The sequence below is a fragment of the Mytilus trossulus genome, chromosome 2 (genome assembly GCF_036588685.1).
Source record: "Mytilus trossulus isolate FHL-02 chromosome 2, PNRI_Mtr1.1.1.hap1, whole genome shotgun sequence".
Lineage (NCBI taxonomy): Eukaryota > Metazoa > Mollusca > Bivalvia > Mytilida > Mytilidae > Mytilus > Mytilus trossulus.
Genome location: NC_086374.1, coordinates 50,065,455 through 50,077,529, shown reverse-complemented (window position 1 = coordinate 50,077,529; position 12,075 = coordinate 50,065,455). Strand labels below are relative to the sequence as shown.

Here is a 12,075-nt window from a genome sequence, read left to right as displayed (position 1 = left end):
CCCGTTAGGGGTTTAGTATCATACTATCATAAAATATATGAGAAGAACATAACCCGTGTCATGCCAACAACTAAATAAATGTGTTTAGTTCCGATGCAAAGACCATATAAGTGAATCAACATTAAAGCCAAAATGTGCAATCTTTAATGACCTGACAACAGTATCGTAACTATATCCCTTCTTAATAAGTATTTAAAGGTATTGTAAGTTTTTGAGGTGAATACTGACATGTTTGTGCTTTGCCAAGAATATTACCATAAAAAAAATGGATGCGAAATACCTAAACGTATAAGATGTCTGCATGTTAAGTTTTATTTACGAATAATTTCCTTATACCGGTGATAAAATTTAGTAAATGTTTTGACCAGTTAAATTTGTGATATTGAAAACCCTTTTGTAATAATTTTTCAGTCGAGTGAATCGTACAAGTTGATGATTTATGAGTATTGCTTTAAACTTTTTTGTCAAAAGGGGGGTTCACATGTTGCGCCGTAACTAAAAAACATTTTATGATTAATGCTTTAAACTTTACACACTTCTTAGTTATATAAATCTAATGATCTGTATATTTTTGGTGATGATTAGAAATTTCATACAGTTGTTAAAAAAAAAATCACATGCCACACTGTATACTATTTATGATTATTGCACAAAACTTCACACACAAGGCGAAGGGCTGATGGCTCAGCTGTTTATTTTAATCGCTCTGATTCTGGAATCAGGTTCTTTGAAACTGATAAGGGGACGACCATTTGATATTCAGGGGGGGGGGGGGCAGGAGGAATTTGAAAAAAACAAACTTAACCTTGATAATAAAAACTAGAGCTAGTTTTTAAACTAAATTGACTATAAAGTGCAATTACTCCTTAAGGGGTCAACTGGCCATTTTGGTCATGTAAACTTATTTGTAGATTTGTGTCGCTCACCTTAGTCTATGTGCATGATACATTACTATAAAGTGCAATTACTCCTTAAGGGGTCAACTGACCATTTTGGTCATGTAAACTTATTTGTAGATTTGTGTCGCTCACCTTGGTCTTTGTGCATACATGACTATAAAGTGCAATTACTCCTTAAGGGGTCAACTGGCCATTTTGGTCATGTAAACTTATTTGTAGATTTGTGTCGCTCACCTTGGTCTATGTGCATACATGACTATAAAGTGCAATTACTCCTTAAGGGGTCAACTGGCCATTTTGGTCATTTAAACTTATTTGTAGATTTGTGTCGCTCACCTTGGTCTATGTGCATACATGTATTAAACAAAGGACACAGATGGAATAATGACAAAATATTGTGTTTTGATGATGGTAATGTGTTTGTAGATCTTACTTTACTGAATATTCTTGCTACTTACAATTTTCTCTATTTATAATAAACTTGGCTCTTTAGTTACACAGAGGAAAATATTTTGTAAAAATGAACAAAATTTACTAAACTAAATTGACTATAAAGTGCAATGACTCCTTAAGGGGTCAACTGGCCATTTTGGTAATGTAAAACTTATTTGTAGATTTTACTCTGCTTAACATTATTGCTGTTTACAGTTTATCTCTATCTATAATAGTGATCAAGATAATAACAAAAAACGGCAAAATTTCTTTAAATTACCAATTCATGGGCAGCAACCCAACAACGGGTTGACCGATTCATCTGAAAATTTCAGGGCAGATAGATGTTGACCTGATGAACAAGTTTACCCCCATGTCAGATTTGCTCTAAATGCTTTGGTTTTAGAGTTATAAGCCAAAATCTACATTTTACCCCTATGTTCTATTTTTAGCCATGGTGGCCATCTTGCTTTGTTGGCCGGGTCACTGGACACATTTTTTAAACTAGAATCCTCAAAAATGATTGTGGCCAAGTTTAGCAGGTTAAATTTGGCCAAGGCAGTAGTTTCAGAGGCGAAGATTTTTGTAAAAGTTAACGACGACGGACGCCGGACGCCAAGTGATAAGAAAAGCTCACTTGGCCCTTTCGGCCATGTGAGCTAAAAATGAATGGGTTGTTCTGTGGTAATTTGGAAATAAATAACCTGACTTACAATTGAAATGGAATAACTTGGCAGGTCTTTTAAACCAGTTTATAAATACTATCGGAAAGTATGAGATGGCACCAGATCCTTCATAATAAATCTTTTTTACAAAAAAAAATCGAGAAACACATAATACCTTGTTCACATGACGCATGTTCCAATTTTCGTAACCCCACTAGTTGGTTGATTGTTTCATAATACCTTGTTCACAGATCGTGACGCATGTTCCAATTGTTGTAACCCCAACTTTGTATTCTTTTCCTGTAATGCATTAGACCTGCCGATTAAACTTATGTTTGTACTTACACGAGCAACAGGATGGGTTATCATTCATATTGAGCAGAATCTGCCTACCCTTCTGGAGAACCTGAGATCATCCACGGTATTTGTTGGGTTCATTTTGGTCAATCTTTAAGTTTTGTCTTTTGTGGTTTTTTCCCCAGTGTCATGGTATTGTCTTCAGGTATAGACACATTGAAAACTGGCATGAATGACACCAAACATACCATAAGTTAAATATCAGTAAATTGTAATTGAAACGATGATATATTTCAATGGAATAAATGTACATTAAATTAAACCAAACAGGGTTAAACAACAGGATTTTTAAACAGCCGAAAAAGTGTTTGTTGGGTAAGAGGCTGAGTGTTGTCCTTTTACAAAATGTATGGCATACGAAAGCCGGAGAGCATAGCCGAACGGATGCCTGTTCAATAAACCTTTTGGACAAAGTAAGCTTTTTCATCACGTCGTCTATTAACTTTTACAAAAATCTACTCCTCTAAAACTGTACAGTGATATTGTTGGCTTTTTTCAAAACTACCTCTACCCTTTTTTATTGGGAAAATATGCGTCATTTTCATCAAATTGGGAAATTTAAAATAAACCACAAATTTGACTGAAACTTCAATTTACAAACCCTCTGTCAAGAGTCAACTCTTTCTTAGAAATAAGACCCCTTTTTGTCAGTGATTATACATAAATAGACCCTCAAATCTGCAATCTGCACACACATAGTCATTTTAGGCATGAAAAATGTTTAAATGATATTTTTCCTTTTGAATTTATGCACAAATACTACCAAGACTGCACTGTTTGGGAAAAAAGTTGTCCTTTTGGGAATAATTTTAAGCCATTTTTTTTAAATTGGGATTTTTCTCCAGGGGAAAAAGCCTTTATTCTCCAATAATTTAAGGCAAACAATATCACTGCTGTACTATGGCAAATCATTGTTTTCTGTTTTAGTCAGATACTGATTAATTTAATTGTTTTGTTTGGTAGTCGTTCAGTTGCAAGTATTTCATGCATATTCTAGACGAGAAATATAATACTTAGGTTATTCTGTTGCGGATCCAGAAATGTTCAAAAGGAGGGGGCATTGGCTGCCATAAACTTGAGTTGTTCCAGGAAATAAATACTAGTATGTGAATTATTCTTAATAGATTCAAAGCAAGTTGTAATAAAATCTAGATTATAGATGTCTCATTTTAGGACAATTTTGACGGTTATTTCGTACGACTTCGATTGGTATGGGTGCTGTTAAAAAACACGTACTTTATAGAATTTCAATGCATGTTCGTTTTTAATTACAATTGTCCGTATAGGCTATCTTTTTATGCTTGATTTAAGATCAAAAGTTGATTGTTTAACAAGGATGCGGTCAAATGAATTTTGTGAGTAGTTTTTGTGTCGAGAGTGTGTCTTGTTTTGTGGGTTCTCATTGGTTTGAAATTTTGTGACCCTAACTTTTGACCAGTGGAAAACTTCCCGCCGAAGTGTTTTAAATAGCAGATATTTTCAATTGATTTCAGACTAACAAGTTGGACATCATTTACAGAAGCAAAATATTTGATGATCTTTGATGTGAAAAGATTTGAAGCTGTTCTTGTAGCCACACATACATGAGGTAAATGTTTTAAATGAGATATTTTCCAAGAATTAAAATTATACGACTTTTTAACTCATAAATTTTGGATATTACACAAAAGACCATCTGACATAGAATTTTCGATGAAGTTATCGTTATATATATGCTTTCGTTCAAGATGGAGAGAAAAAAATGACTTCATAGCTGATATATTTCATAATTATATTAACATTATATCAATCTTTATCTATTTAACATTTTATTTGTATTTCAAATTTCAAAAGCATCAACTGATGGCTCGTGTTCATTGGCCCCCTTTATTATTTTTAGACGACGGAACAAATTGAAATTAATAAAAGATACAAGCTAGGCTTGCACTGGTTATTAAGAAACCAACCAAGAGTCTGGTTTGATACAGTCACATATATTTTTCAATAACAAATATTATATCTTTATATTCTATTTGCAAATATATATAACACATGTTTTGCTTAATTATCGATAGAGGGTAGTGAAGAACCAGGTTCGACTGGCCGTTTCATTCAGTTTTTACACCATTTCTAAGCCCCCATGTTGTCTATTGTTTATAAAAGTGTCTCCTTTATTGGACAATCGATTCTATTTACTTGATTATGAATATTCGTAAAATATTTGCACTGAAAGTCGTGAAAGCCGAAAAAAGGCAAATCGAACGAACTTTTGTTAGTGGTCAAGGTCAAATTAAGCGGAAGCACCTCCTTGCGCATCTCCTTCAGTTAAAGAAAACCATCAATATAATTTTATAGTTAAATGGAATTCACGATTTCAGAAATATCTTGAGTTTCGTCATTATACTTTTAGCTGTTGGCTATTTTTAAAAGAAGCTGCATAAGCCGTTAAGGTTGATTTAATCATTTAGCAAATATGACCTCATTTTGGGAGCAACCATTTCAAAGGCGTAGTGGTAAAAAAGGGGGTGAGGTATTTGAGTAGGAAATTTTTTTTGTCATCTTTTTGACCAGCATATTTATTTTTTTATCTTGTTGCAGATCAGAATATTATAATTAAGAAAACCCATACTGCCTTTTAACTGAGATACTGGTCGTTCCCTTACACCACAAATTTCCCTCTGGGTACAGGCAAACCTGGATAAGTTGGCTGGACATTAGTCTGATTAGATTTATGACATTTTTTGTGTTTTTTATTTCATTCCTGCACAATTTTTCTAAGGAACTTAATATTGAAATCAGTGGCACAAACCCTGATATTTGACAATCACATATTTGTTTTCTTTCATAATGTTTTTAAATTTGGACCCCCCTTTTTGTCCCAAGATTCCAGATAAGATATTAAACATAATTCAATCAATCAAAAGATATCACAAACCATATAAATTTATGTTAATCAATTGTATCTGTTTTTTTGCCCTTTATGGGCCCTGTAATTTGGGAAATAAAAATATTCTATTCTATTCTATATTCTATTATATCCTATTTTGTAGGAACTTGCTATAACTGTTTAATTAACAAGGAATCTAAATAAACAGAATGACTACATAGCAACAAGACAGCAAGTCATAAAGGAAAAAAGTTTGGTTGCTGGAATGGTAAGTTAATGATATTACATATAGCGATTACATTGTATTTACTTCAGCAAGGAAGAAAAATATTATTAAAAATCTGAGTTATCTCCCATATTTAAAGTATACATAAAAAAAAGAGTTTCTTCTTTATAATTCAGCACTCCATCAACATACTGATGTTAACGTGCCGGGCACCGATTTTTCTATGCCGCACATGCGTGGGATCTAATTTTTATTTACAGTGAATAATATACAAAATAAAAATAGAAATTTCAACATAATTTCTTTTCCTTCTGTTTTTGTACTATACATTTTAGTTCCATTGTAAGATTGTTCTTTGGTAGAATGAGTACTTGTATGAGTCTTTAGTGGTTTGTATTGGTCTGAAAGAATAAATATGTGAATGTTGTTGTGTTCTTGTATCCGATTGTGTGAGTAGGTCTGTCAGGTATGATGGCTACAAGATGATGTATAGTTTTGTAGAAGAAGATGATACAGGTTCTAATTTGCCTTTTCTCAAGTGTTGCCCAATTTAGTGTTTGCAGCAATTCAGTGACTGAACTGGTGTTATGGTATCTGTTGCATATGTACCTTGCTTTTAATACATCTTACATCATAACTAAATGAAACGTATAAGAAGGGGAACAAGAAAGGGGGTTTTACAGAAATAATATTATGTATGTAAATAAATGATAAAAATTGCTACCAAACATTTGTAAAACTTAAATTATAAACCATAATTTTAAACTTAATTTTATAACTTAATTTTTATTATAACTTTAATTAGCAAAAAAAGTTTCTAAAGAAGAAATATGTACATCACATACCTGTAGCCAGGGGGGTTTGGGGGGTTTGTCCGAACCCCCCCCCCCTTGAAAACAAATAAGCACTGTTGAAGTCAATGTTCTGTTCGAATTGTGACTGTTAAAGTCAAGTTTGTGAGTCCAACGAACCCCCCTTTGGAAATTCCTGGCTACGGGCCTGGATCATATGATACTGTAACCTGAGATTGAGTTGTGATATATACTGAGTGCCAATGAAAACGCAACACTTTTGTTTTTCAAAAAATCTAATAATTTTTATTTTATTTATATTAGAACTTTGTCAAGTTGGTTGAAAATGTCTTTTAAGACAATTGTTGACAATTTTACGGTTGAATATTTTTTGGAACAAATGCGAAGTAAGAATTATTTTGAACAGACATAAACTAAGTTCACCACTTTTCAACATATCCACCATTTTCACGATTTTGTCATTTAAAGCTTGGCTAATGTCATGAAGTTTTCCGCCCTTGTTGTTAACAAACTGCAATAAACATCTGAGTAAATGCCAGGACTTTCTGACAACCAGCGACATGCAGTTTTCGGCACGATCCAATGAAGCCTTTCACAGCATACAATTAATATGAGAAGACTGAAGTTGTAGCCTCTTCAATAACCCAAATTATCCACAAATTCAAACAAAATGATCATTTAATGATAAGCCACATCCCGGGATACAAAAAGAAAGAAACAGTCAGCAAGAGCGATACATTTGGTCTTTAACATATCCGATATTGACTCTGATGGCTGTTCAAAGGTCACGTGAGTTTAATGTAGGTCTCGGTAGAACCTTTGGAGTAATTTCAGTAAAGCACCATTTGCGCAGAAATTGTTAAAGAGCACCACAGTCTTTCCTAAGTGACATCTTAACCGCTGTCTGGCGTAAATATCGAATTCTGTAGACCAAAAATCAATCATTATGAACCAAAAAACATCAGTGGTAGTTACATAGACATTTGGCACCCGCCTTGGCCAAAAGTTGTGCTTTTCGTCGTATTTAGGTCCAATTTCGAGCAAATTTTGCATCAGATTTAACATAATTTAGAAGATGCAAACCACTACCAATATCATAAAGTCAGCTTGAGTTTGCTTTGCAGGACAAGTGGAATAAAATTCCTCGGGATCACATTAAACACCTGGGATGATCAATTCCACAGCGCTGTGGAAATTGCACTGAACCTGACCACAGGGTTGTAACATTTTGTGTTAGGACTTTGAGTTGATGATTTGACATTGGATATTTCGTTTACCTATTGCGCACGAAATATTTTTATAAAATCTATTGTTAAAATTGATAATTTTCAAGAATAATTTATTTTGAAAGATTATCATTTCTAATATAAATTTTATTTTTGAAAAACCAAGTGTTGCGTTTTCATTGGCACTCAGTATAATAAAGGGAAACAGTAGTCACAGTAATGTAATATACAAAAACATATATTTTTTTTAATTCAACCCACATATGATGATATGCATATATATATATACATGATATGCTTGTTCCAAATCCCGTACCATAGTTATATTTTCTTTAAAAATCTTATTGTGTTTTTTTGTTGTCGTCATTTCTGTGAAATTGGTGGTAATGGAAGATCTTTGATAATCTCTGGATTTTTTTCAACTTCAAAAAAATTATAGCCTGAAGAAATCTGTAGTTAAATATTCCTGAAGAAAGTATGTTGATCGCAGCTTTGTTTGAGTTTTTTCTGTAATTTTATAAATTTTGTTTTCAGGAATACAAGCATGGATACAAGCATTTCCTGCTTCCCCAAAGATGGATGTTACAGAGATTGTACATCAGAATGTTATTATGACATCAATTCAAAATTTCCTTTTCATTTGTTTCTGAAAGTTGACATTGTATTGCATTCTCAACCTTTCAGATGGGTACAAGAAATTCAAACACATTTATGAAAAGTGATATTTAAAAGTTCATTTCAAAATTTATAATATAAGAGCTAAACACCATAATGTTAGAAAGTTAAACATAGCAGACTTGCTTGTCAGTGTTTACAATCTGTTTCAAAGCAAAATGGATAGTAACCTTTGGTTGGCAAGACACAAAGCACGAGCATGGCGCGGACTAACATAGCACCCTCTAACATAACCAAAAACATGCATTTGGCACAGTATATAACTTAAATGCTATGCTGACTTACTGATCCTATGGTTGATTTACTCTTTCAATTTCTGGTAAATTTTATTTAATTGAAAAAAATTGATGAATTTGTAGTTTTCTGATGTGCTTCAGTGAAGAGCCAGTGGAAGCCAAAGTTTCTTGGGGAGGTTAAGAATCTGTAAGTTTATATACTTTTTGACACATTCCCCATTTCCATTCTCAATTTTATATCAGGTTATGTTTAGCTTCAGATTTTATTCCTGAATTAGACCTCAAATTGTATACTGTGGAATCATTATTTGTTTAATACTGATTTCCATGGATTTCGTGGGAACAGGTGAACCACAAAATTAAATGTTCAGCAAATTCCTAATTTTCAATAGGCTTGTATGTATACTTCGGTAAATCCATGAAATTAAATATTCACAAACATGTAAGTTTTCCTCAATCCACGAAAATTGGTACCCATGAAAATAAATGAATCAATAGTTAAATCTTTTAATTAAACACAGCATTTATTTTTATTTTTATGTTTGCAAACAATGCATTGCAAAGTTTAATGTTGACTGGAAAATAGCAAAAATTAAAAAATCAAATTTTATTTATTTAAGAATTGAATGCTTCTTTTTGCAAATTCATTGGGTTGTAAAAGCTTTGACCGAAGTACAAAAAATGTGCGCATGGTCAACGCTTTTACACCCCTATGAAGTTACAAAAAGTAGCATTCAATACTTATAATTACATTTTTTAGCTATGATCATGAAAACACGAATTTTATATTTTTTTTATTTGATTCACCTGTGCACTTTATTGTGGGACCATGTGTTATCATGAGTGAAAAGTTTTATTGAGTGATGCAATTGCTTACGGAATAACAGGTGATGTGCAGTAAGCCAATCAGAATAAAGTATAATAATGAAACATACATCTAATGTAATTATTATTTGATGAATCCAGTTTTATGTTTTGAAAATGATGGCTTACACCATAATATATATGATAGAATATAGTGAACACTTAATGTAAATTCAGCATTTTTCATGCTGAGTAGAATCTGTTTGATAATTGAAAACAAAACTATTTTGTTTTGCACTATCATTTAATTAAAAAGTAATAAGCATGCGGTGGTGGATCCAGCTATTTAAAAAAAGGGGGTGGAAGGGGGCGCAACCTCGTAATAAAGGGGTGTTCCAATAATATGTTCCCATTCAAATGCATTGATTGTCAGTAAAAAAAGGGGAGGGGGGTCCTACCCCTGGAATCACTGGCATGAGACAACTAAATACAGTACATTTCACTCCACTATACATATTTCCAAATTTATTTTGACTTTCTAACGTGTAAAACATTAGATGAAAATTGTTTATCTAGTTTTTGATGTCTTCCTTTTAATTTTGCTGGATTATCATAAGCATTTTGATTTAATATACTACAGACAATCAAGCATGATAATTTTAAACAAACTTGTAATTTCAAAATCAATCTTTTCTTTTCAGTCTTTCATCTTGTATACTTCACAAGATTATATGACAGCCTGCATCCTTATAAGATGATAGCCAATGTCAGTATCCTCAACATAACAGATTGTTGTCAGCCTGTAAGTTGATGCTATATAAAACAGGTTCTATTTTCACATCAGGTTTAAATTTCAGTTAAGACCTTAAATTTTGACCCAGGTTTACTGCATTTATTGTTAATGATCAAAGGCCAAAGTGCAATTTAATGAAAAGAGAAATGTTCATGTATAATTTTTTTATGGTTAAATATTTATTTTAAAAATACAACTCACAAAAATTTCCTTATATACAGTATTTTGTTTATAAAATGACAAGTCACAAATTATTAATGAACATTATTTATACAGATTTTGGTGTCCATGCTGGATTAGCATAAATCATTTGATTGATTCTACCACAAACTGTATCCTTACAATATCAGATGTATGCCAAAATTGTATCCTTACACAATAAGATGGATGCCAAAACTGTATCCTTACAAAATCAGATGTATGCCAAACTGTATATCCTTACAAGATCAGATGTATGCCAAAACTGTATCCTTACAAAATTAGATGTATGCCAAAAATGTATCCTTACACAATCAGATATATGCCAAACTGTATCCTTACAAAATCAGATGTATGCCAAAACTGTATCCTTACAAAATCAGATGTATGCCAAAACTGTATCCTTACAAAATCAGATGTATGCCAAAATTGTATCCTTACAAAATTAGATGTATGCCAAAATTGTATCCTTAAAAAATAAGATGTATGCCAAAACTGTATCCTTACAAAATCAGATGTATACCGAAATTGTATCCTTACAAAATTAGATGTATGCCAAAACTGTATCCTTACAATATCAGATGTATGCCAAAACTGTATCCTTACAAAATCAGATGTATGCCAAAATTGTATCCTTACAAAATTAGATGTATGCCAAAAGTGTATCCTTACAATATCAAATGTATGCTAAATGGTATCCTTACAAAATCAGATGTATGCCAAAACTGTATCCTTAGAAAATCAGATGTATGCCAAAACTGTATCCTTACAAAATCAGATGTATGCCAAAATTGTATCCTTACAAAATTAGATGTATGCCAAAATTGTATCCTTAAGAAATAAGATGTATGCCAAAACTGTATCCTTACAAAATCAGATGTATACCGAAATTGTATCCTTACAAAATTAGATGTATGCCAAAACTGTATCCTTACAATATCAGATGTATGCCAAAACTGTATCCTTACAAAATCAGATGTATGCCAAAATTGTATCCTTACAAAATTAGATGTATGCCAAAAGTGTATCCTTACAATATCAAATGTATGCTAAATGGTATCCTTACAAAATCAGATGTATGCCAAAACTGTATCCTTACAAAATCAGATGTATGCCAAAACTGTATCCTTACAAAATCAGATGTATGCCAAAATTGTATCCTTACAAAATTAGATGTATGCCAAAATTGTATCCTTAAAAAATAAGATGTATGCCAAAACTGTATCCTTACAAAATCAGATGTATACCGAAATTGTATCCTTACAAAATTAGATGTATGCCAAAACTGTATCCTTAAAATATCAGATGTATGCCAAAACTGTATCCTTACAAAATCAGATGTATGCCAAAATTGTATCCTTACAAAATTAGATGTATGCCAAAAGTGTATCCTTACAATATCAAATGTATGCTAAATGGTATCCTTACAAAATCAGATGTATGCCAAAACTGTATCCTTAGAAAATCAGATGTATGCCAAAACTGTATCCTTACAAAATCAGATGTATGCCAAAATTGTATCCTTACAAAATTAGATGTATGCCAAAATTGTATCCTTAAGAAATAAGATGTATGCCAAAACTGTATCCTTACAAAATCAGATGTATACCGAAATTGTATCCTTACAAAATAAGATGTATGCCAAAACTGTATCCTTACAATATCAGATGTATGCCAAAACTGTATCCTTACAAAATCAGATGTATGCCAAAATTGTATCCTTACAAAATTAGATGTATGCCAAAAGTGTATCCTTACAATATCAAATGTATGCTAAATGGTATCCTTACAAAATCAGATGTATGCCAAAACTGTATCCTTACAAAATCAGATGTATGCCAAAACTGTATCCTTACAAAATCAGATGTATGCCAAAACTGTATCCT

General features: G+C 32.2%; 1 long non-coding RNA gene across 1 annotated transcript; it reads left to right on the top strand.

The window, feature by feature from the left end:
• Nucleotides 1–3,823: 3,823 nt before the first annotated feature.
• On the top strand, nucleotides 3,824–10,383 carry LOC134707501 (uncharacterized). Its single transcript, XR_010105719.1, has 5 exons — nucleotides 3,824–3,941; nucleotides 5,383–5,487; nucleotides 8,018–8,581; nucleotides 9,900–10,000; nucleotides 10,268–10,383. It is a non-coding gene; the product is annotated as an uncharacterized LOC134707501 (long non-coding RNA).
• Nucleotides 10,384–12,075: the final 1,692 nt, after the last annotated feature.